Consider the following 22,537-nt stretch of genomic DNA (forward strand, 5'->3'; position numbering starts at 1 on the left):
CCCTGCCTCGTGCCTCCCCCGGGCACCGTCTCGCGTGGATTTTTCTTCCCAAAAAATCATAAATATTCCAAAAAAATCTCCGTCAGTTTTTATCCCATTTGGACTCCGTTTGATATGGATATTCTGCGAAACAAAAAACATGCAACAAACAGGAACTGGCACTGGGCACTGGATCAATATGTTAGCCCCAAAAATAGTATAAAAAGTTGCCAAAAGTATATGAAAGTTGTAGAATATTGGCATGGAACAATAAAAAATTATAGATACGACGGAGATGTATCAACTGCACCGACAAGTTTCTGGTCACCGGCTAGTTTCTGGTCATTGGCAACTCGAATCCTCTATCATGTAGCCGATGGTTGTTAAGTGCACCCCGTTGTTTGTGTTGCACAATCTGCACCGGGTCATTGCCATTGCAAGGGTCGACGACATGCCCAGAAAACATGATCGCACTGTACGCCTCCTCGACTATGAAATACGCGAAAGGATGGTTGGCGACGAAATCCACCCTCGGCTCCGGCGTCATCATGGGAGCACATCCATACTCCGCACTCATCATGGTGACAGACGCAGCTTCCGTCCCTTCCTCGGTGACCTCGATGACAGCCTTATGGATGAGCTCTCGAACAACCAAAGGCAAGGTGGTCCCGTTGTGGTCCACCATGTCCAACAGGTCAGAACCCATGCCGAATGGCAGAATGAGCCCTAGCTGTTTGAGGGTTTCAATGACGCTGCTCGAGTAATCAAGCTTGAACTTGGGAACCCTGAAGTCAACAACCTTGACGGAGCCCGCTGGCAGGTGGTCGTACACGAAGCCCGGACGGGAGGTCATCTCGTCGACGAGGCCCCAAAGGCCGTCGTGTGCGTCCGGCAGGAAGATGCACATAGAGTATCGTGTGAGTGGCTTGAAGCTTTCCGTCGACTCGCACGATTGATATCCTCGCTGCGACATCTTGTACGACAGTGCGAGCACCTTGAACCCGTCGTGCACGGCAACGAGGTGGCGGGCGGAGTTGCACATGAAGGGCACGTCGACAGTGGCTCCGTCGCGCCGGTGGAACGGCCGGTCCTTGGTGTCCTGTTAGAAAATAAACCACAGATGTGTCATGACGGTGTGCAGCAGGCGCAACGAGCAACCTGGCGTCCGGGTCGTGCGGACGAGCGGACCAGGCTCATGATCAGGAGAAGACCGGATCGTCAGGGATGCATGCGCGAGCTGCCGTGAGCGTTGCGTTGTGTGCGAGCTAGTTGCATGCATCTGATGGATATGGACGTGCATGTAGACTAGTTAGTTGGTTAGTGGCCGGCTCATGTGGTAGTGGCCGGTGCGAGCGTGCGTGCGTGGGGTGTGTGGCCGCTGGCCTGTGTGTGCAGTTGGGTATAAAAGGCCCCCTGATGTACTGTTTGCGGTGCGCTGGTATGAGCCGATCCTAGGATCCAGATATGATGTAGTCTCTGCTGGGACCGTGCTATGCGCCCGATCGGCTGTGAGAGAGCTCCTCTGGGTAGGCTGCGGTGTGTTGCCGCACCCGGGTATGTGCCTAGTAAAGTGAGGCCGTTCGTGCGGCTGAGGTGCAGTTCGTGCGGCGGATGCGTGTGTGCGCCGGAAAAATGGTGTGCTCCTTCTTCTACCTTTGTTTGTGCGAGTGAGAGAAAGAGAACTAGTATCGGGTTTGTCCCAACATTTGGTATCATGAGCTTGGTTTGTCTTGGGCATGGCTCACCGTGCCGCAGGCGTGGCGGCGTTCGTCGGCGGACGCGCGAAGCTCCGGGCCGTGTGTCCGCTTGTGGAGGTGCTGTTGGGGAACGCAGTATTTTACAAATTTTCCTAGCAACGAGAGGGGAGAGTATGTCCTGAAGGAAATGTGCCCTAGAGGCAATAATAAAGTTATTATTTATTTCCTTAATATCATGATAGATGTTTATTATTCATGCTAGAATTGTATTAACCGGAAACTTAGTACATGTGTGAATACATAGACAAACAGAGTGTCACTAGTATGCCTCTACTTGACTAGCTCGTTGAATCAAAGATGGTTAAGTTTCCTAGCCATAGACATGAGTTGTCATTTTATTAACGGGATCACATCATTAGAGAATGATGTGATTGACTTGACCCATTCCATTAGCTTAGCACGATGATCGTTTAGTTTGTTGCTACTGCTTTCTTCATGACTTATACATGTTCCTATGACTATGAGATTATGCAACTCCCGAATACCGGAGGAACACTTTGTGTGCTACCAAATGTCACAACGTAACTGGGTGATTATAAAGGTGCTCTACAGGTGTATCCGATGGTACTTGTTGAGTTGGCATAGATCGAGATTAGGATTTGTCACTCTGATTGTCGGAGAGGTATCTCTGGGCCCTCTCGGTAATGCACATCACTATAAGCCTTGCAAGCAATGTAACTAATGAGTTAGTTGCGGGATGATGCATTACAGAACGAGTAAAGAGACTTGCCGGTAACGAGATTGAACAAGGTATTGAGATACCGACGATCGAATCTCGGGCAAGTAACATACGACGACAAAGGGAACAACGTATGTTGTTATGCGGTTCGACCGATAAAGATCTTTGTAGAATATGTAGGAGCCAATATGGGAATCCAGGTTCCGCTATTGGTTATTGACCAGAGAAGTGTCTCGGTTATGTTGCTACCTCTTGAGCACTGCGTTGGTTTTCCCTTGAAGAGGAAAGGGTGATGCAGTAAAGTAGCGTAAGTATTTCCCTTAGTTTTTGAGAACCAAGGTATCAATCCAGTAGGAGATCACGTTCAAGTCCCACGCACCTACACAAACAAATAAGAACCTCGCAACCAACACGATAAAGGGGTTGCCAATCCCTTCACGGTCACTTACGAGAGTGTGATCTGATAGATATGATAAGATAATATTTTTGGTATTTTTATGATAAAGAGAAATAAAGATGCAAAGTAAAATAAATGGCAATAGAAATAACTAAGTGTTGGAAGATTAATATGATGGAAGATAGACCCGGGGGCCATAGGTTTCACTAGTGGCTTCTCTCAAGAGCATAAGTATTACGGTGGGTAAACGAATTACTGTCGAGCAATTGATAGAATTGAGCATAGTTATGAGAATATCTAGGTATGATCATGTATATAGGCATCACGTCCGTGACAAGTAGACCGAAACGATTCTGCATCTACTACTATTACTCCACACATCGACCGCTATCCAACATGCATCTAGAGTATTAAGTTCATAAGAACAGAGTAATGCTTTAAGTAAGATGACATGATGCAGAGGGATAAACTCATGCAATATGATATAAACCCCATCTTTTTATCCTTGATGGCAACAATACAATACGTGTCGGTTCCATTTCTATCACTGGGATCGAGCACCGCAAGATTGAACCCAAAGCTAAGCACTTATCCCATTGCAAGAAAGATCAATCTAGTAGGCCAAACCAAACTGATATTTCGAAGAGACTTGCAAAGGTAAACCAACCATAAATAAAAGAATTCAGAGGAGAATCAAATATTGTTCATAGATAATCTGGATCATAAACCCACAATTCATCGAATCTCGACAAACACACCGCAAAAGAAGATTACATCGAATAGATCTCTAAGAAGATCAAGGAGAACTTTGTATTGAGATCCAAAGAGAGAGAAGAAGTCATCTTGCTAATAACTATGGACCCGAAGGTCTGAAGTAAACTACTCACACATCATCTGAGAGGCCATGGAGTTGATGTAGAGGCCCTCCGTGATCAATGCCCCCTCCGGTGGAGCTCCGGAAAGGCCCAAGATGGGATCTCTCGGGTACAGAAGGTTGCGGATGTGGAATTAGGTTTTTGTGGTGCTCCTGGATGTTTTTGGGGTACGTGGATATATATACGAGGAAGAAGTACATCGATGGAGCAACGAGGGGCCCACGAGGGTGGAGGGCGCGGCCAGGGGGGTAGGCGCCCCCCTACCTCGTGCCCTCCTCGATCGTTTCTTGACGCACACTCCAAGTCTCCTGGATCACGTTTGTTGAGAAAATCACGTTCCCGAAGGTTTCATTCCGTTTGGACTCCGTTTGATATTCCTTTTCTTCGAAACCCTAAAATAGGCAAAAACAACAATTTGGGCTGGGCCTCCGTTAGTAGGTTAGTCCCAAAAATGATATAAAAGTGTAAAATAAAGCCCATTAACATCCAAAATAGATAATATAATAGCATGGAGCAATCAAAAATTATAGATACATTGGAGACGTATCAAGCATCCCCAAGCTTAATTCCTGCTCGTCCTCGAGTAGGTAAATGATAAAAGTAGATTTCTTGATGTGGAATGCTTTCTAACATATTTCTCAATGTATTTTTTCTTTATTGTGGCATGAATGTTCAGATCCATAAGATTCAAGACAAAATTTTAATATTGACATAAAAATAATAATACTTCAAGCATACTAACTAAGCAATCATGTCTTCTCAAAATAACATGGCTGTCGGTGTCAAAACTGGTGGATCTCGGGTAGGGGGTCCCGAACTGTGCGTCTAGGCGGATGGTAACAGGAGGCAGGGGACACGATGTTTACCCAGGTTCGGGCCCTCTTGATGGAGGTAAAACCCTACGTCCTTCTTGATTGTTCTTGATAATATGAGTAGTACAAGAGTTGATCTACCACGAGATCAGAGAGGCTAAACCCTAGAAGCTAGCCTATGGTATGATTGTTGTTGTCCTACGGACTAAAACCCTCCGGTTTATATAGACACCGGAGGGGACTAGGGTTACACAGAGTCGGTTACAAGGAAGGAGATCTACATATCCGTATTGCCAAGCTTGTCTTCCACGCCAAGGAGAGTTCCATCCGGACATGGGACGAAGTCTTCAATCTTGTATCTTCATAGTCCAACAGTCCGGCCAAAGGATATAGTTCGGCTGTCCGGATACCCCCTAATCCAGGACTCCCTCAGTAGCCCGTGAACCAGGCTTCAATGACGATGAGTCCGGCGCGCAGATTGTCTTCGGCATTGCAAGGCGGGTTCCTCCTCCGAATACTTCATAGAAGATTTTGAACATGAGGATCGTGTCCGGCTCTGCAAAACAAGTTCCACATACCACCGTAGAGAGAATAATATTTCCATAAATCTAATCTGCTGATGTACCCCGTATTGTGACATCACACCATAGCCAGGTCTTTATTCGAATCATTTTTCATAACCAATCTAAGCGTGTTTCGCGAGGTGGTTTCCTTGGCACGTCTTGTCGAAGCAGAGATCGTGTCCCCTTTATAAAGGGGACAAGGCCTTTTCCTCTCGATCTTAATCGAATCCGCCTCCCACCTCGAGTTCCAACACCCAAAGCTCAGGTTTAGGCACTTCGGACCTTCAACTATGTCCGGATCCAACCTTCAAGGTCGGTGGATGCCTTCCTCCATCACGGAGGAGGACTTCAAGAGGTTGAGAGAGGCCAGATATCTGACCGCCGAAATTTCACATCAGCTGCCCCCCCGAGGGCAGGTCGTCCCTACTCCCGAACCCAACGTCCTCCGAGGACTAGGCCTCGCTCTGGATCCCTTCGTTAGGGGTCTTATGTTCTATTATGGGCTAGGTTTTCACGATCTGGCCCCGGATTCCCTTCTTCACATCTCGACATTTATCGTCGTATGTGAGGCCTTCCTCCGCATTACCCCTCACTTCGGCCTGTGGCTCAAGACCTTTGATGTGAAGCCGAAGATGATCGATGGGCAGCACGCAGCGTGCGGAGGAGCTTTAATAAGCAAAATCGCTGACGCTCCATGGCCTGAGGGTTGCTTCCCAGAGGTGTCCGGATTGTGGCAGCGGGAGTGGTTCTACATCACAGCTCCCCGAAGTGCCAAGTGGGTAGTTGCCCCCGCCTTTCGCTCAGGCCCCCCACCACAACTGGTGTCATGGATCAGCAGGGGGCTGAGCTGGGGTCCAGCCAAGGACGTGCGAATACTGCAAAGCCGTATCTGAGATCTCTTTGAGAGAGATTTCAGTCTGGTTATGGTAGTGCAAGTTACGCTAGTTCGTCAAGTCCAGCCTTGCAAACGTCGGCCCCTTCGCATGTGGGAATTCAACCCGGAAGGACCGCGAGCTATTCAACATTTCCTTGGCATGACGCATGAAGAGATGTACAAATTGTTCTTCGGATCACAAATAATGTGTCCAGACATCACTGAGGATGCAGGTTTGAGCTGCAATCGCCCGGATACCCAAGTAAGTAGCCCCGCATCCGAACACACTTTCCATTTATTTATCGCAACATTGCCCTAAAAAAGCCGCTCTTTGACCCAGGATTGGATAGCGAAGGCAAAGTTGATCAGGTGTTCGGCCCCCCTCCCTGAGACCTCACCAAATCCCGTGCTAACCAGGATGCTGGAGATCGTGCCTTATTAAGCGCCCTCAGGAGAAGATAAAGGGGGGAACAAGGAGGCTAGCGCCTCCGCAAAGGAGGTTAGCCGGGGGGGGGGGGGAGGAACTGGAACTTCCTCTCCCCAGGGACGGAAGAGAACCGCCTCTGAGGACCCAGAGACAAGGGGATCAGCCCTCCAAACGGGGGAAGAAATCTCCACCGGAGGAAGAAATCTCCACCGGAGGGTCCTGCCCTGGGGGATACCCTGGCTGCACTATGCCCTCAAGGGGATCAACCCTCCACCGAGCTGTAAGTAAAAGGGTAAATGAAAATATCTCGCTTTACCTCTGAGGAAAATAACCGAGGCATTTATCTTGCAGCTCGGATCTTAGCCCTTCTCAGCAGAGCTCGTCTTCAGGGGATCTTCTTCCAGAGATGATGGAGAGCGAAATGCCTCCCCCTGACACACCGCCTCACGAGGCGGGCGACCCCGAGGTGTCGTCGCGGAGGGTTTCTCCTGATCCGGCAAGGCCTAAAGGCAATCCTATGGCCACCCGAAGTCCTCAGTATCCGACTCTTGAAGAGAGCAATCGAAAGAGTCCGGCACCGTCTGGTGTGCGGTCGGACGTATTGAGGGATCTGCTAGAGCAAGCGGCTATCTCAGAAGAGCACCGCATGTTGATGGGTACGGTGATTGAAAGGATTTCGTCCGCCGAAAGCGGGTTGCATGAATCCTTTATGAGTCTACTGACGGGTTTTGAGGTAAGTGAAATGATATACATTTTTGACAGTGCCGCACATTTTTAGATGTGCCCTGTGTAGATAGTAGCCCCTCAGACTCTGGTTGTCGTCGAAAATAGTGGCAAACAGAGGATCATAGTCCCAGGTAATAACCAGACCGCCTTTATGTGCAGGTGGTTGAAGCTCCGGTGGCTAGCCGGACTGATGGGTTTGCCAAACTAAGGCGGCAACTGGATGCGGCAGATGCCAACTTCGTGCTTGTTAACAAGCGGCTTGACGAGGCACATGGTAAGTGATTTTTCTGGTGATTGTCACATAATAAGAGCAACATGATGCCAGTATCTTTAATATGTTGTGACTGCAGATGGAGCTGCCATCGTGGAGACCCTTCGGGCGGTGCTTGCCCGAGCCAAGGAGCAAGCCAGGAGTAGCAATGCGGCCGCTTTAAAGGCGGCCGAAGATTTAAGGGCTGAACAGGCCGCGCATTGCGAGAGCAAAGAAAAAATAGTCAAGATGGCTGCAGAGTTAAAAGATGCTGCTGACCGTTACCAGCTTCTTGAGGAAGAAAACCGGGCGAAGGCGACGGGCCTGGAAAAGGCCCGGGTGGCTGCCAAGGAAGCCGGCTCCAAAATTAGAGCGACGAAGGAGGAGCTGCATCAAGCTGTGGATATTGTATCTGGGAAGCCCTTCTTGTTGCGGAGTAAGTTCGGGGATCCAAAGTATGCACCTTTGGACCGGCTATGGAGTTCCGCGGACGCCTACGTGGATTTGGCTGCAAGTGCCACTGATGCGGCCGAGTACTTCAAGGATCGGAAAGATCACGAAGTGGAAAAACTGTTTTGGTCACAATTTCATGCTCCAGCCCGTCCGCTGCTGTTGAATGAGCACATGGCCGAGTGGGCCGAGCTCCATAGATTATCCGGACTTGCCATGAGGTCCGTTGTGGATCATCTGTGACCGGGAGGGCCGAGGCCGAATAGCTACTTTAGCTTAGTGGAACCGTTCCTTGGTGCTGTGCCACACATCGATGCTGTAAAGAGGTCGGCATGCATAGAAGGCTCGTAGATGGCCCTTGCCCATGTCAAAACATATTGGGCGGGGATGGATGCCACCACTGTTGCGGCACAGGGTTCGGCCATAGGCCGAGTGGCTGCCGAACACTACTTTGAAGAAGTTCTTGAAGGCGCTCGTTTGATAGAGGCTCAATGTTCGAAGAATATTATGTTTAAGTGACATGTATTCCCATTGTAAAAACAATGTTTTATTGAGTTTATCAAGGCTGTATTTATACTTTTGCCCGAAAGTACTATGATGCCTCCTGTGCGGCCGTTTATGTATATATGTATATAACCTGAAAGATGGCAGTCGTCGGCTTCAGCCCCCACGCATATAATGCAGGGTGTTTGCATAAGACGCATGTTCACACTTGATCCAACATCTTGGTCCATTAAGGAGGTGATAGCGCAGCGAACTAGGCAATCAGACTAAATGCTTTAACACTTTCACTTAGCCAGCGGAGTTTGAAAGTGGGGCTACTATATAGCCCCTGGTGGCTCCGCGCTCATCCGAATTCGGGGCGCGTACATGCCTGACCGGGAAAGGGCCCTTCGTTAAGGCGGAGGAATCCCAAAGATTCCGCTAGGTCATCGAGTGGTTGACCAGTCTCATGCTATATCATGACAGTCGGTTTTCGGCTTTCTCTACTGAGGTGCTCGTCCGGATGAACCAGGGCACAATCGCAGTAGTTCTCCTGGTGCCGCCTTAGCCGATAGAGCGGAACGTAAGGTAGCAAAACACAGGAGCCGGGCAAACCCAACATTTGACCAAAGACATGATTCGGAGCTGATGCATATAAGGCCAAACTCGCGACGCCGAACACTCCCTAAGGTATTCGGTCTTTATGATGTAAATCGGGCTTAAACAATGCCCTTTGTAATAAGCCCCTGGTGTCCAGGTACGTGCAATATTCTGACGTGGCCACATGCCAATACGTCAGCATCCTTCTCAATTGTACTAAGAATCCGGGGGATGTGTATCAACAAAAGACAGTTAAAAAGGTTTACGCAGGGTCTTAATCTAAAAAGATTCCTTTGAACGGGTCCCTGCTGCACGTCTGCGCCTGTGTCTCCGTTGTGCCGTATCCTGGACGGGTGTAGCATGATGGTCATCTGTAAAAGAGAGGAACATAGTTGAAAAGTTGTCGTGCAAAAATGTAGGTTATACTAAATAAACCATGTATAGTTCAAGATGAGTAAAGTTGAGCCTAATTGTCACTTGTTTACACGCGTTGAGCCCCTTGTATTGTTATAGGGGTATAGCCATCAAACCTGTATCAATTACATATAGCTGCTCCGGACTCGTCTAACCGCGTCCGTGGTCTTAATGACCTGTCAGATGCTCTAGTTGGTGAGGCCGTTTAGTGTGCGGCTGCCAAGGCAGCCGCACGGTCTTCCGCGTGCAAGGAGCGCTCAATATTTCCATTTACTGTAATGATGCCACATGGACCGGGCATCTTAAGTATGAGAGAAGTGTAATGCGGTATTGCGTTAAAGCGAGCGAAAGCTTCGCGTCCAAGTAGTGCTTGATAGCCACTTTGGAACGGAGCGATGTGGAAGGTTAACTTTTCACTGCGGAGGTTATCGGGAAAGCCGAAGATAACCTCTAGTAGTAGGGAGCCCGTACAATGGGCTTCTGGGCCTGGCGTTACTCCTTTAAAGGTAGTATTGCTATGGCCGATTTTTGTTGGGTCTATCCCCATTTTGCGGACTGTGTCCTGATATATCAGGTTTAAACTACTGCCGCCGTTCATCAGGACTCGTGTGAAGTGGTATCCGTTAATTATCGGGTCTAACACCAAGGCAGCCCATCCTGCATGCCGGATACTTGCCTAGTAATCCCGATGGTCAAAGGTGATCGGTTTGGACGACCAGTGGCAGAACTCCGCGGTGATAGGCCCTGGGGCATGTGTCTCTAGGAGTGCCGCTTTGTTTCTCCCCTTCATCACGTGTAACACGTTTACTGTTTTGACTTCGGGTGGGAATTTCTTCTGTTCCCCAGTGCTTTGCTTGCGAGGCTCGTCCTCATCTTTGCTTGGTGTATCCTGCACCTTGTATTCGGCGTTGAGCTTGCCGGACTGCTTTAAGACCCAACATTCTCTATGGGTATGATTTGCAGGTTTATCGGGGGTGTTGTGGATCTGACATATTTTGTCTAGAATCTTGTTCAGGCTGGACAGTTCATCTCTGTTGCCTTTAGAGGGCAGCTTTTGTTGACCTGGCCGAGAGCTTCTGAATCCGGCGTTTACCGCCGTGCTCTTCGGACTGTCTTCTTTATTCCGGCGCTTGTTTTTACTGTGTCGTGGCTTCTCGTTTCCGTCCCTGACTTCGGATGTACTTGGGTCGCTGGCAGAGGCGGAGCCAGGATTTTTCGAAGCCTAGGGCTATAACTAAGAGTCTAAGAAAAAGCTAAGACTAGTATACCACATATATCAATGCATGTCAGATATAGCCCGTCCCCCGACCCAGCCCCCGTCCCCCGCGTCGCCCTCCCTGGCGGCGACGGGGGAACCCAGATCCGGCGGCCTTACAACCTTCCCACCTCCCTTCCCACCTCGCCGTCACCGGAGGAACGGCCGGCGAAGTCGGCGCCGGTTCTTGGGATGGTGGCGGTGGGGCGACTTGGCTGGATCCAGCACTCCCCCCCAATCTGACCACTCCCCTTCGGTGGTGAGGGTCCGGATCTGAGGCGGCGGCCTCGCTGGTGCGGACGGCGCTCCTCCGGCGGTGGGGAGTGCTCGTCGGTGAGGTAGGCCGGTTCCCCTTGGCTGCGCGGGCAGCGAGGTCTCGGTGGGCGCAGGTCATGGCGCGGGGAGGCCCCGGGCTCCCCTCGTCAGATCGGAGGCGATCCTGGTCCGCTCGTGATGCATGACCTCCTGCCGGCCTGGATCTCCGGCGTACACGCGCCTGCTGATGATGTGGCTGGTTCGGAGATGGCGGCAAGGTGCTTGGCCGGGGGAAACCCTTGGCCGCCGGTGGCGGTCACGGCGTCGATGGCGTCCCGGACGCCATTCCCTCCTTGGTGGCGGCGCCGAGGCTAAACCTCCCCTGCCTCTCCCCTTCCCCTGTGCCCGGGTGAAAACCCTAGCCCCGGTGGCTAAGCGGCGGCGGCGCCACAGCATTGTCACCTTCTTGAAGGCGCCGACTTGGGCATGGGGATGCTGGGTGTGCATGGCGAGTTTGTCTGGTTCCTGGTGGCGGCCCGCCTGATCTACTGCATCGCATCTCCGGGCATGTCTCGGGGCTGCGGTGCTTCTCTTTCGGCCGTGTCTCCGATGGGGACCTCGCCCTTCCTCACCTTGTACATGCCGTGGTGGAGCAGTACTTCATCTCACTCATTGATGGCGGCGAAGATCGGCGGCATGGCGCTGTGGAGGCTCGCCGCCTGATGCGCGGAGATGGACTCGCGCAGGAGGAGGTTGCTGTCTGGCGTCATGGTGACGTCGATGGTAGAGTGGCCAGACAAGGTAGAAGCCTCAATATGATCTGAAGACGGACCTGTGGAAGATGGCGGCGACGACACACGAGTGCGTCTGACCGGATTGTGCCCCAGACCTGGTATGTGGCTTGGCTGGGGCTTCCGAATATGTTTCGGTTTCCAGCTTTTGATGTTAGGCTTAGGTGAGTGGTTTGGGTAGTGGCCCAACTAGCACCCCTTCATCATTTTGGATAAGAGTAGCGGCATGTGTTGCCAAGATGATGGATTCAGGCTCATTGTTGTAATACTTTGTAAGGTCCTGAGAATAATCAATAAAGTGGCCGTATGCATCTCCCAGATGCAGAGGCCGGGGGTCATCCTCCTTTTCTAAAAAAAATGTCAGATATAGACTACATATTCACATTTCATAGGAAATATGTACTCCAATATTAAATCAAGAGAAAATTCATAGAAATATGTAATTAGTTTAACAAAGTGCATCGTTGCACAAGCTGGTACCAAAGTAATGATGGCTTGATTAAATTGATCCCATTGTTTCGTCATCAGCAGTATAAGGACCTGCCCATGGTTTCGTCATCAGCAGTATAAGGGCCTGGAGCTGTGAAGATAAAATTTTGTATTCAAAACACAAAGACAATGAACATAGGCTAAGTCAATTGTTCATAACTTTTGAAAATAAGAACATAATATACCGTTATCTCGAAAATAAGCACATGATGTAATTGACCGAGTCTGCTACATGCCTTCGTCTTGGGTTTCTAATTTGCTGTTGACAACGAAAGAAAATTGAATGAAGTTGTACAATTTACCAAAATAAAATCCACTTAGGTTGTATTCCCCTAGTTTCTAAATATAAGCCCATTTAGAGATTTCAATACGGACTACATACGAATGTGTATAGACATATTTTAGAGTGTATATTCACTCATTTTGCTCTGTGTGTTATCCGTATTGAAATCTCTAAAATATATTATTTAGGAACAGAGGGAGTACAATTTAGCAATACCAAGTAATTGATTTCATCTATGATACAGAATAACTAGGGAAAGTAAGTTAGACGGTGCTCCGTCGGTTCTTTTAATGAAAACCACGATAAAAATTATGAAATGGGTGGAGCGTTTTTGGAATTACCTGTTCAGAGCATTGGATAATTACTAGTAGAAATAAGTTGGATGATATATACTAGGAATAGATTTACTGAAAATATATACTAGAAACAGAGGAATCGTTGGATGACTACCTGGGTTTGGTAGCGGGCAGCTGAGAATTATAGAACAGGAGGCAACCAAGCAGATCATTAGGGCTCAGGCGCACAGCAGGGGCTGCTCTGCGATAAGTGCCGAGCCGCCTTGACGAGGGATGCAACGCATCTTTGATTCAGGGTTCGTTTCCGATCGGACGAGATTTTCCTCGATTAGGCGAGTTGGACGTATCGCTGGGCTATTCTTTTTTGTTTAGCGATTGGTATGGCAATCATACTGGGTGGGTGGATATGTTAGCGGGCTTAGACTTGCTTGCAATTGGGTTAGCAGGCCTGGGGCTGGGCCTCTATAACACCAAATTCTGAGAAAAATACAAACAAATGTATGTGTACTAACTGGGCCACGCCTGGGGCTATAGCCCCAGTTGCCCCAGGCCTAATTTCACCCCTGGTTGCTGGTGCTACATCGGGCTAACCAGTTGTCCTCGCCCGCGCAAAAGCGGGCCATGAGGCTTGTTAATGCTGCCATTGTTCTCGGCTTTTCTTGGCTGAGATGTCTGGCAATCCATTCATCTCTGTAAGTGCATCTAGTGCCCCTTAGTGATTTTGGTGTATTGAAGACTTATAGGTTAAGGGACTAATGTGTTTATGAGTGTACACATGTTTATAAGTCTATGAGGAGTTTGATATTTACAGAGAAAGTCGACCCCTAAAAATGAAGTTCTTCGTCTAAAGACTTTGGTATTCTGAAGACTTTCTGAAGACTTTGAAAGTGAAGAAAATGGTGTGACCATGAAGACTTGGTATTCATTCGAGGAACATGAAGCGTGAATACTTTTGTGTTCGTAGTTTCATTTTCTCTTTCTTGAGTCATAGGAAACATCGTACTGTTAAAGGGGGTCAAGGAAATACTAAGGAAAAATTTCCATGTGATGCTCAACTCAAAATCCTACACCTACCAATCCCTTCGAGTGAAGCCATTGGAAATCTCATACAGTTCAGTCAATTTCTTCAGTGACAGAGACGAAGTTCTTCTGGTCTCTGAGGAATTTGTTCTGACTGAGGAGTTAGGAATTTGCCAGTGCGGATTTCCTACACAGTGAGGAACATGATAGCCCTGAGGATTTTGCTACTCAAAATTCCGACCATTGCTGTGCTATGCGCCAGCTGTCCCAAAATATCTAACCACCTAACGGTCATATCATTAAAGGGCATTTATGTCTTATCATGTCGGGCTGCTCCCTAGGCTATAAATAGCCGCCCCCTACAACCACTAGCTGGTTGGCTGCTTCGAGAGAAACTGACACTTGTCATTTGAGAGCAACCCATCCTCTAAGGACTTTGAGCGAAAATCATCAAGTGAGGAAAAACCAAAAACCCAAAACCCAAACACCTACAAACTCCAAGTGATTGAGCATCACTGAAGAGATTGATCCTGCGTGGATCCGACGCTTGTTACCTTTGAAGACTGTGCTTCTTCCAGACGGTTAGGCGTCATGGTCTAGAGCATCCAAGAGGAATTGTGGATCGCCGAGTGACCAAGTTTGTGAAGGTTTGGAAGTCACCTGAAGACTTACCACGAGTGATTGGACGAGGTTTGTGTGACCTTAGTTCAAGGAGAATACGGTGAGGACTGGGTGTCCTGAGCTGCGTGTTCAGGACTGGGTGTCCGGGACTGTGTGTCCTCGAGTTTAAATACTCAGACACTCCAACCAGACGTACAACTAAGACAACAGTTGGAACTGGTATACCAAATCATTGTCTTCACCAAGCTTACCGGTTCTATTCCCTCAACTCTTTCATTTCCTCATAACTGTGTTGTGTGTTTGTTCATATCTGTGTTTGAAGACTTTGACTGAAGACTTTCTCAATTTCCTCAATTCAATTTCTTCAGTCTGTTTGTCTTCATCCTGTGTTATCCTGTGATTACGCTTCCTGTACTCTGTGCCTGTCTTCATTTCATCATGATGACTATGCTTGTATTCTGTTATGTTTACTTTTGAGTACTTATTCCGCTACTAGTAGTTCTTCGCTAAGGAATTTCCTCACCGGCAAATTCCTCAGTGAAGAATTTCATAAAAATCACCTATTCATCCCCCTCTAGTCGATATAACACACTTTCAATTGGTATCAAAGCAAGGTACTCCCTTGTTCTGTGTGATTTTGGTTTAACCGCCTGGAGTTTTAGTTATGTCGACCACAGGTATGACAAAAGTGACATGCCCCATCTTTGATGGTCACGAGTATCCCAAGTGGAAGGCCATGATGCAGAAATGCCTCATGGCTATGAACAGTGAGCTGTGGACCGTCACTGAGATTGGTCTGATCGATCTGTGCAAGATGGCGGAAGCTGATGACATTCGCAAGTACACTCTTCTCAACCTCACGGCGAAGGATTTCATCTGCTCCAGTCTGTCATAAAATCAGTTCAGGAATATCATGCATCTCGATCATGTGAAGCTCATCTGGGACCGTCTCTCTGAGGTCTATGAAGGTCATCGAACCTGTCATGATCCTTGGTTTGAGGACTTCAAGGAATCTCTCAAAGCGATGACATTCAAACCAGCATCATCATCTTCTGCATCATGCCTTATGGCAAAAGATGCTGAGGTAACTGAATGCTACCTATCCGACTCTAGTGATGATGAATCTGGTGATGAATTTGGACCCAACTATGTCAAACTTGCTTCCCTTGCCACTAAACAACAAAGAGCTTTGGAAAAAGTTCACTATATGCTAAACAAGAGCGATGATATGTTGGGTGAAGAAATGGATCAGTCAAAAGCTTTGGCTGAAAGTCTTCAGAGACTTCATACTAAGTATGACACCCTTCAAGATCAACATAACACTCTCTTATCTGATCATGAGAAGCTTTCTTATGAATTTCTTCAAAGAAAGCAAGACCTTGAGAAGCTAAGAGTGAGTTATGAAGATCTTCAGAAGGAGCGCGATTCATTACTTGCTCAACAAATCAGCGCATCTCAGGAAGAATTTGTTCCTCCATGCTTGAAGTGCATTGAACGTGAATCTGCTAATTCTTCACCTGAATGTTCAAATGCTGCTAATGTTTCAAATTCTTCACATGCCTCTGCTATCACTAATTCCTCATTTGAGGACATTGCTAGTATCACTGACGATGCAGGGCTGAAGGAATTGTACACGATAGGCATGTACAAAAGCCTCAAAGGGCATCAGGCTCTTTGTGATGTGCTTAAAAAGCAGATCCTCAACAGGAACCCTAGGAAAGAGGGTATTGCCTTTGAGAGGAAACTCAATGCTGATGGTACATATTGGAAGCCTGAGCAGTACCCCAAAACTACATGGGTTGCTGCAAAGGGACCTCCAATTGATCCATCTAACTTATCTGGATTTGCATGTGAATCTCCTCGTTCCGATGACGAGTCATTTGACTCCAACCATAAACTATTCAAAAATCAGAATGGTGAAGTATTTGCTAGATATGTTGGCACTAACTGCAGGAACGGCTCCCCTATGAAGAAAATCTGGGTTCCCAAAAGATGCCTTGAAAATCTTCAGGTGAATGTCATCATGACGCCACCTGTGAAGAATAGGAACCCCAGATCAAATTCTTCATATGGACCAAATACTTCATATGGATCAAAGTCCTCATATGAACATCATCGTGCTAACCCGTCTGTTTCGCAGGGAAGATCTAAGGATTATGGATATGTGCATTATTCTTCAAATCATTATGTCCATAAGTCCTCGAAGAATTTCTCTGCATACTCTTATGCTTACTCTAACCCCTCTTATGTGAAACGAAATGGACTGGCTTCTATGCCATCCTTCTCGTATGGAGCTCGTAGAATGATGAACTCTTTGCCACCCCTTCAGATGTGGGTGGTGAAGAAAAAGAACTAATCTCTTCTGCAGGGTCAGGTCTCCAGACGTACGTAATCGTCTGAAGAATTTTCTAGAGACCTGAGTATGCCTGATAGGACGCAGGCTAATCATGAAGAAATGAACTTTCATTTCTCACGTCCTCATATTGCTTTATCAGTTCTTTTACTTGATGAAATTGATCTGATGAATTGATGTCATATTCTTCACTGATGAAGTACATGAGTTTGTAAGCTGCACTAATTCATCTGCAGGATGATCAACCCAAAGCCATTGACTGGGTCCTCGATAGTGGATGTACAAACCACATGACTGGTGACAAGAATCTATTGATGGATGCTCCATTATCTCCGTCGCATCTGAAGCATATCATCTTTGCTGACAAAGGCAAAAGTCAGGTATTGGGTCTAGGTAAGGTTGCGATTACAAAGGATCGACACATGGACAAAGTCATGCTTGTTGAGTCCTTAGGATACAACCTTATGTCTGTCTCAATGCTTTGTGATCTTGATATGGTTGTTGTCTTTGGAAAGTACTGTTGTGTTGTGGTTATGGAAGCTGACAATTCCAAAGTCTTTGAAGGCTTTAGGAGAGGAGACCTGTATATTGTTGATTTCTCTACAGGACCACAACCAGTCGTGTGCTTACTTGCAAAAGCTTCAGAAGGCTGGCTCTGGCATCGACGACTTGGTCATGCAGGCATGAGGAATTTGCACACGCTTGCGAAGAAGAAGCATGTCATTGGCATCGAGAATGTAAAATTCCTCAAGGATCACCTATGCGGAGCCTATGAAGCTGGGAAGATGACCAAGGCCAAGCATCCAGCGAAGACTATCATGACCACCACTCGCCCATTTGAATTTCTTCACATGGATCTCTTTGGTCCTAATCATTATTCTGCTATTTCAAATGAAGCATCTCAATATGGCTTTGTTATTGTTGATGATTATTCTCGCTACACATGGGTACACCTTGTTACTTACAAACATGAAGTGCAGGAAGTCTTCAAACGATTTTCCTCGAGGGCTTCAACCAAATTTGGTGTGAAGATCAAGCACATCAGAAGTGACAATGGCACTAAGTTCAAGAATTCTGTTCTCGATGACTATCTTGATGAACTTGGTATTACTCATGAGTTATCTGCTCCTTATACTCCTCAGCAGAACGGCGTCGTGGAGCGCAAGAACAAGACTCTTGCTGAGATGGCTCACACTATGCTTGATGAATACAAAACGCCTCGTCGTTTCTGGACTGAGGCAATTGATACTGCGTGCCACATCATCAACAGAGTATATCTTCACAAATTCTTCAAAAAGACTGCCTATGAACTCCTCACTGATAAGAAACCCAATGTAAGTTATTTCAAAGTCTTCGGTGCTAAATGTTGGATTAGAGATCCTCATCACAACTCAAAATTTGCACCAAAAGCACATGAAGGTTTTATGCTTGGTTACGGAAAGGACTCGCACACCTACAGAGTCTTCAACAACGTTCTTCACAAAGTTGTTGAAACTGTAGATGTGCGGTTCGATGAAACTAATGGCTCGCAAAGAGAGCACCTACCTACTGTGATAGATGAACCAGCACCTGAGGAAACTATCAAGTTCAAGGCTACTGAGGATGTCATTCCTACTGAAGAATCTGCTGAAGAATTCATTCCAGAACATTAAGAACGTCGAGCTAATGCACCTGAAGAAAATGCTGAAGAAAATGATGCTGAAGAAAACGCTGATCAAATTCTTCAACGGCAACCAGCTCATCCTCGCATTGCAAAAGAAGTGCAAGTTGAAAAGATCATCAATGACATCAAAGCGCCAGATCCTCTCACACGCTCAAAAGCTTCACATTTGTCTAACTTTTGTGGGCACTATGCTTTTGTCTCTATTACAGAGCCCACTAAGGTAGATGAAGCATTTCTGGAGCCTGAGTGGATTTAGGCCATGCAAGAAGAATTACATCAGTTCGAGCTCAACAATGTCTGGGAACTGGTCAAATGTCCAGATCCTCGCAAGCACAATATCATCGGCACAAAGTGGATCTACCGCAACAAGCAAGATGAAAATGGCCTTGTGGTGAGGAATAAGGCACGGCTTGTAGCTCAAGGCTACACACAGGTTAAAGGAATTGATTTCGATGAAAATTTTGCACCTGTTGCTAGACTTGAGGCTATTCGCATATTACTTGCTTATGCTAACCATCATGATATCACTTTACATCAAATGGATGTGAAAAGTGCATTCCTCAATGGTAAGCTTGAGGAAGAAGTATATGTTGCTCAACCCCCAGGTTTTGAGGATCCAAAGAATCCTGACAAAGTCTTCAGACTCAACAAGGCCCTCTATGGCCTCAAGCAGGCCCCACGGGCTTGGTATGATACTTTGAAGGAATTCCTCATGACGAAAGGCTTCAAACCCGGTTCACTCGACCCTACCCTTTTCACTAAATCTTATGATGGTGAATTGTTTGTGTGTCAAATATATGTTGATGATATTATCTTTGGCTGTACTGACCAACGTTATAGTGATGAATTTGCCTATATGATGAGTGAAGAATATCAACTGTCTATGATGGGAGAGTTGAAATTCTTCTTAGGTCTTCAAATTCGTCAACACCGCAATGGCATATTCATATCTCAGGAGAAATACCTCAAGGATGTACTGAGGAAATTCGGCATGCAAGATTGCAAAGGCGTCAAAATTCCTATGCCCACAAATGGCCATCTGTGCACTGATGAAAATGGTATTGACTTCGATCATAAGGTATACCGCTCCATGATAGGTTCTTTATTGTACTTATGTGCATCTAGGCCAGATATAATGCTTAGTGTTTGCATGTGTGCCCGATTTCAAGCTACACCGAAGGAATCACACCATAAGGCTGTGAAGCATATTCTTCGATATCTAGCTCACACACCAACACTTGGATTATGGTACCCCAAGGGCTCGGTTTTTGATCTCATTGGATATTCTGACTCTGACTATGCTGGTGATCGTGTGGACCGCAAGTTAACATCTGGTACATGTCATTTCCTCGGACGATCTTTGGTCTATTGGTCCTCGAAGAAACAGAACTGCGTATCACTATCTACTGCTGAAGCTGAGTACGTTGTCGCTGGTTCTTGCTGTGCCCAATTGCTATGGATGAAGCAAACTCTCAAGGACTACAGCGTCAACATGAAGAATGTGCCTCTCTTCTGTGACAATGAGAGTGCCATCAAGATTGCTCACAACCCAGTTCAGCACTCAAAGACAAAGCACATTCAGATTCGTCATCATTTTCTTCGTGATCATGTGTTGAAGGGCGACATTTCTATTGAGCATGTGAAGACTGAAGAATAGCTAGCCGATATCTTCACTAAGCCCTTGGATGAGAAGAGATTTAGCAAGTTGCGGTGTGAGCTAAATATCCTAGAATCTTCGAATGTTCTTTGAAAAGGACACTCATCCTAACACTTATGCAAAATTGATGACTTAGATGTGCAACACATGAAGAAATGTTTTTCTTCAATCAATGAAGAATAACACTCTTAGTGTGAAGAAATTAATGAAGAATTTGATTCTCAGAACCCTACGATAATTGTACGCGGTGTCTGAAATCATCATTCTTATACGGTGGGTCACGCCACCACCAAAAGTTGAAATTCCTCAAATTATTCATATTCTTCAACTTTGCATAGTCTTCACTAGTTCCGTCGTTTTTCTTCATTGGCTATATATATATATATGAGTTTATGTCCTCTACAGCATTCACTTATTGCTATTTCTTCAAGTTGGTTTTCTGCTAAGTGAATGTAATCGGACCCTTCCCCTCTATGCTATACTCAACCCAATCTGTTCACAAATTCTTCATGTGCGTTCTATTTGAAACTCGTTCAAAATCTTCACTGTGTCCTTGTCAGCTGAAGAAATTGCGAACGGAACTTTAAAACCTATCTTATCGAAATTTTCGGCTTTGCCGCTCAAACCGTTCCGCATCCCACGATATACTTATCCACTCACCCACGATCTAACACGATCTCCACCTCTCACTACGTGGGTGAAACATGTCATGCGAATGAGAAGGGTCAGGGGCATGTTCATCCAATTTCTTCGGGCGAGCAGTTTTTCACCGTGGCTATAAATACCCCTCCTTCCCTTCCTCACTTCTTTTACTCCGCTTGATCTCTCTCTAGCTCAAGCTTCTCAAACCCTAGCACCGCCGCTACTTCATCGCCGCCGGTGAGGAAGAGCTTCACTGCCTCGACCTCGTCGCCGACGTACTCGCGCCGACCGTGGAAATCTTCACTCCGCCGCCGCCGTAGCCGTCTTCCTCCGCCAAGTTAGGGCGTGGAAGATCTGCACGGACGAACTTCACATCTCCTCACTCCAGTTCGTCGTATTCTTCATCCAGGGTAATTAAAAGTTTCTTTTACTACCCTCGTTGATTCGAATGATTATCTTCAAAATCTTCAAAGGTGTTTTTCTTCATAGATTCACACACTAAACACCTCACAAGTCATCTGTTCTTGATTCGCTTCTCTAAGCCATGTTTTTCTTCAAGATTCCTCAAATGTGTGGATTTTTAATCTACACATCTCTGGAACCTAAGAAAAAGAACGCTTAGTGAAATTCTTCAAGACTCACCTGGTCAAATTCCTCTAACTTGTTCTTTTTACAAAACCTTCTAAGAACGCATTTGACCTCTCCAAATTCCTCGCAACTATACTCTGTTCACAGGTACACATGTCAGCTGTTGAATCACTAGGTTCTCATCAACTTAACTCATTTGCAACGTTCCTCGAAGAAAAGTTGCATACTTCTTCAGAGAATTCAATTGTTCAAATTCCTCAACCGAAGAAAATGGCTGACGGTAAGAAGCCACAGAAGGGAGGAAAGAGGCCTGAGGTAAATACAACGTTTAAGATCCCTGATGAAATATATGCTGGGTACTGCACACCTACTGAGGAAACCAAGAATGAGCGCAAAGTGCGCATTCAGAAGATAGAGAGGAGATGGGCTAGAGAGTGGAGGGAATACAGATATGTCACTCCTAAGTACATGAAGAAATTCGCACTCAATCCTCCATGCCCAAGACCTCCATTGGCACCTGGCCAAATTGCTGATCCCACCAGCCTCAAGCGCGGTGAGGACTATCCTGATGAATGGGCCAAGCGCCAAGCCAAGTTGGCTAAGCAAGCCAGAGAAGCAGTGAGGAAATTCAATGAAGACTCTGCTGCTGCTGCTGCCTCTACTGTCAAGCCAAAGAAGGCTATGTCAAAGAAGCCTGCACGCAAGCCAAGTGCTTCACCAACAATGCCCTCAAGGCCAAGTTCCTCAGCAATGCCCTCACGACCAGAATCCTCAAAGCCCTCACGGCCAATTCCTCATGCTGCTCCTGTTCCTCCAAAGTCCTCAGCTCCTCCGCCAAAGCCCTCAGCTGTTCCGACTAAATCCTCAGCACCTGTGCATCTCGCCTCGTGCCAAAGGACTGCAGGCATCTCCATTGCCTTAGGTGTCTCAGCTAGTTCCTCAGCTGCACCAAGTTCCTCAGTTGGCCCCTCACTGCTGAAGACAAAGGCCACTGCTGGACGAGGTCCTCGCCCAAGTCCTCAAAAGAAACAAGTCACTTTCCAAGTACCGTCTGAAGAAGACGAAGCTGATGATGATGAACTTGCAAAAATCATCAGAGACAGGCAAGTCAGGGCCGCTAGAGCCAAAGGACCAGAGGTGCCACTGCTTTTGGATCCCAAGTTGATCCTCGACTACATTGATGTCTGGCACAAGGACCCCAACACTCCCTTGCCTGACTTCAAGCTGACTCCTGGCCAGAGTCACATGCTGACCCACTTCATTCAAGAAGAAAAGTGGAAATTTGAGAAGGCCAGGCAGATTAAGAAAGCGCAGTACAAGAAAGAGCGCTATCTGAAG

At 46.9% G+C, this 22,537-nt stretch overlaps 1 pseudogene; it reads right to left on the reverse strand.

Moving 5' to 3' along the window:
• Positions 1–310: 310 nt before the first annotated feature.
• The window catches only part of LOC147984230 (putative serpin-Z8), a 183,731-nt pseudogene continuing 161,504 nt past the window's right edge, over positions 311–22,537 (reverse strand).

This window comes from Triticum urartu, chromosome 2A (genome assembly GCF_056163025.1).
Source record: "Triticum urartu cultivar PI428250 chromosome 2A, HENAU_Tu73, whole genome shotgun sequence".
Classification (NCBI taxonomy): Eukaryota; Viridiplantae; Streptophyta; class Magnoliopsida; order Poales; family Poaceae; genus Triticum; species Triticum urartu.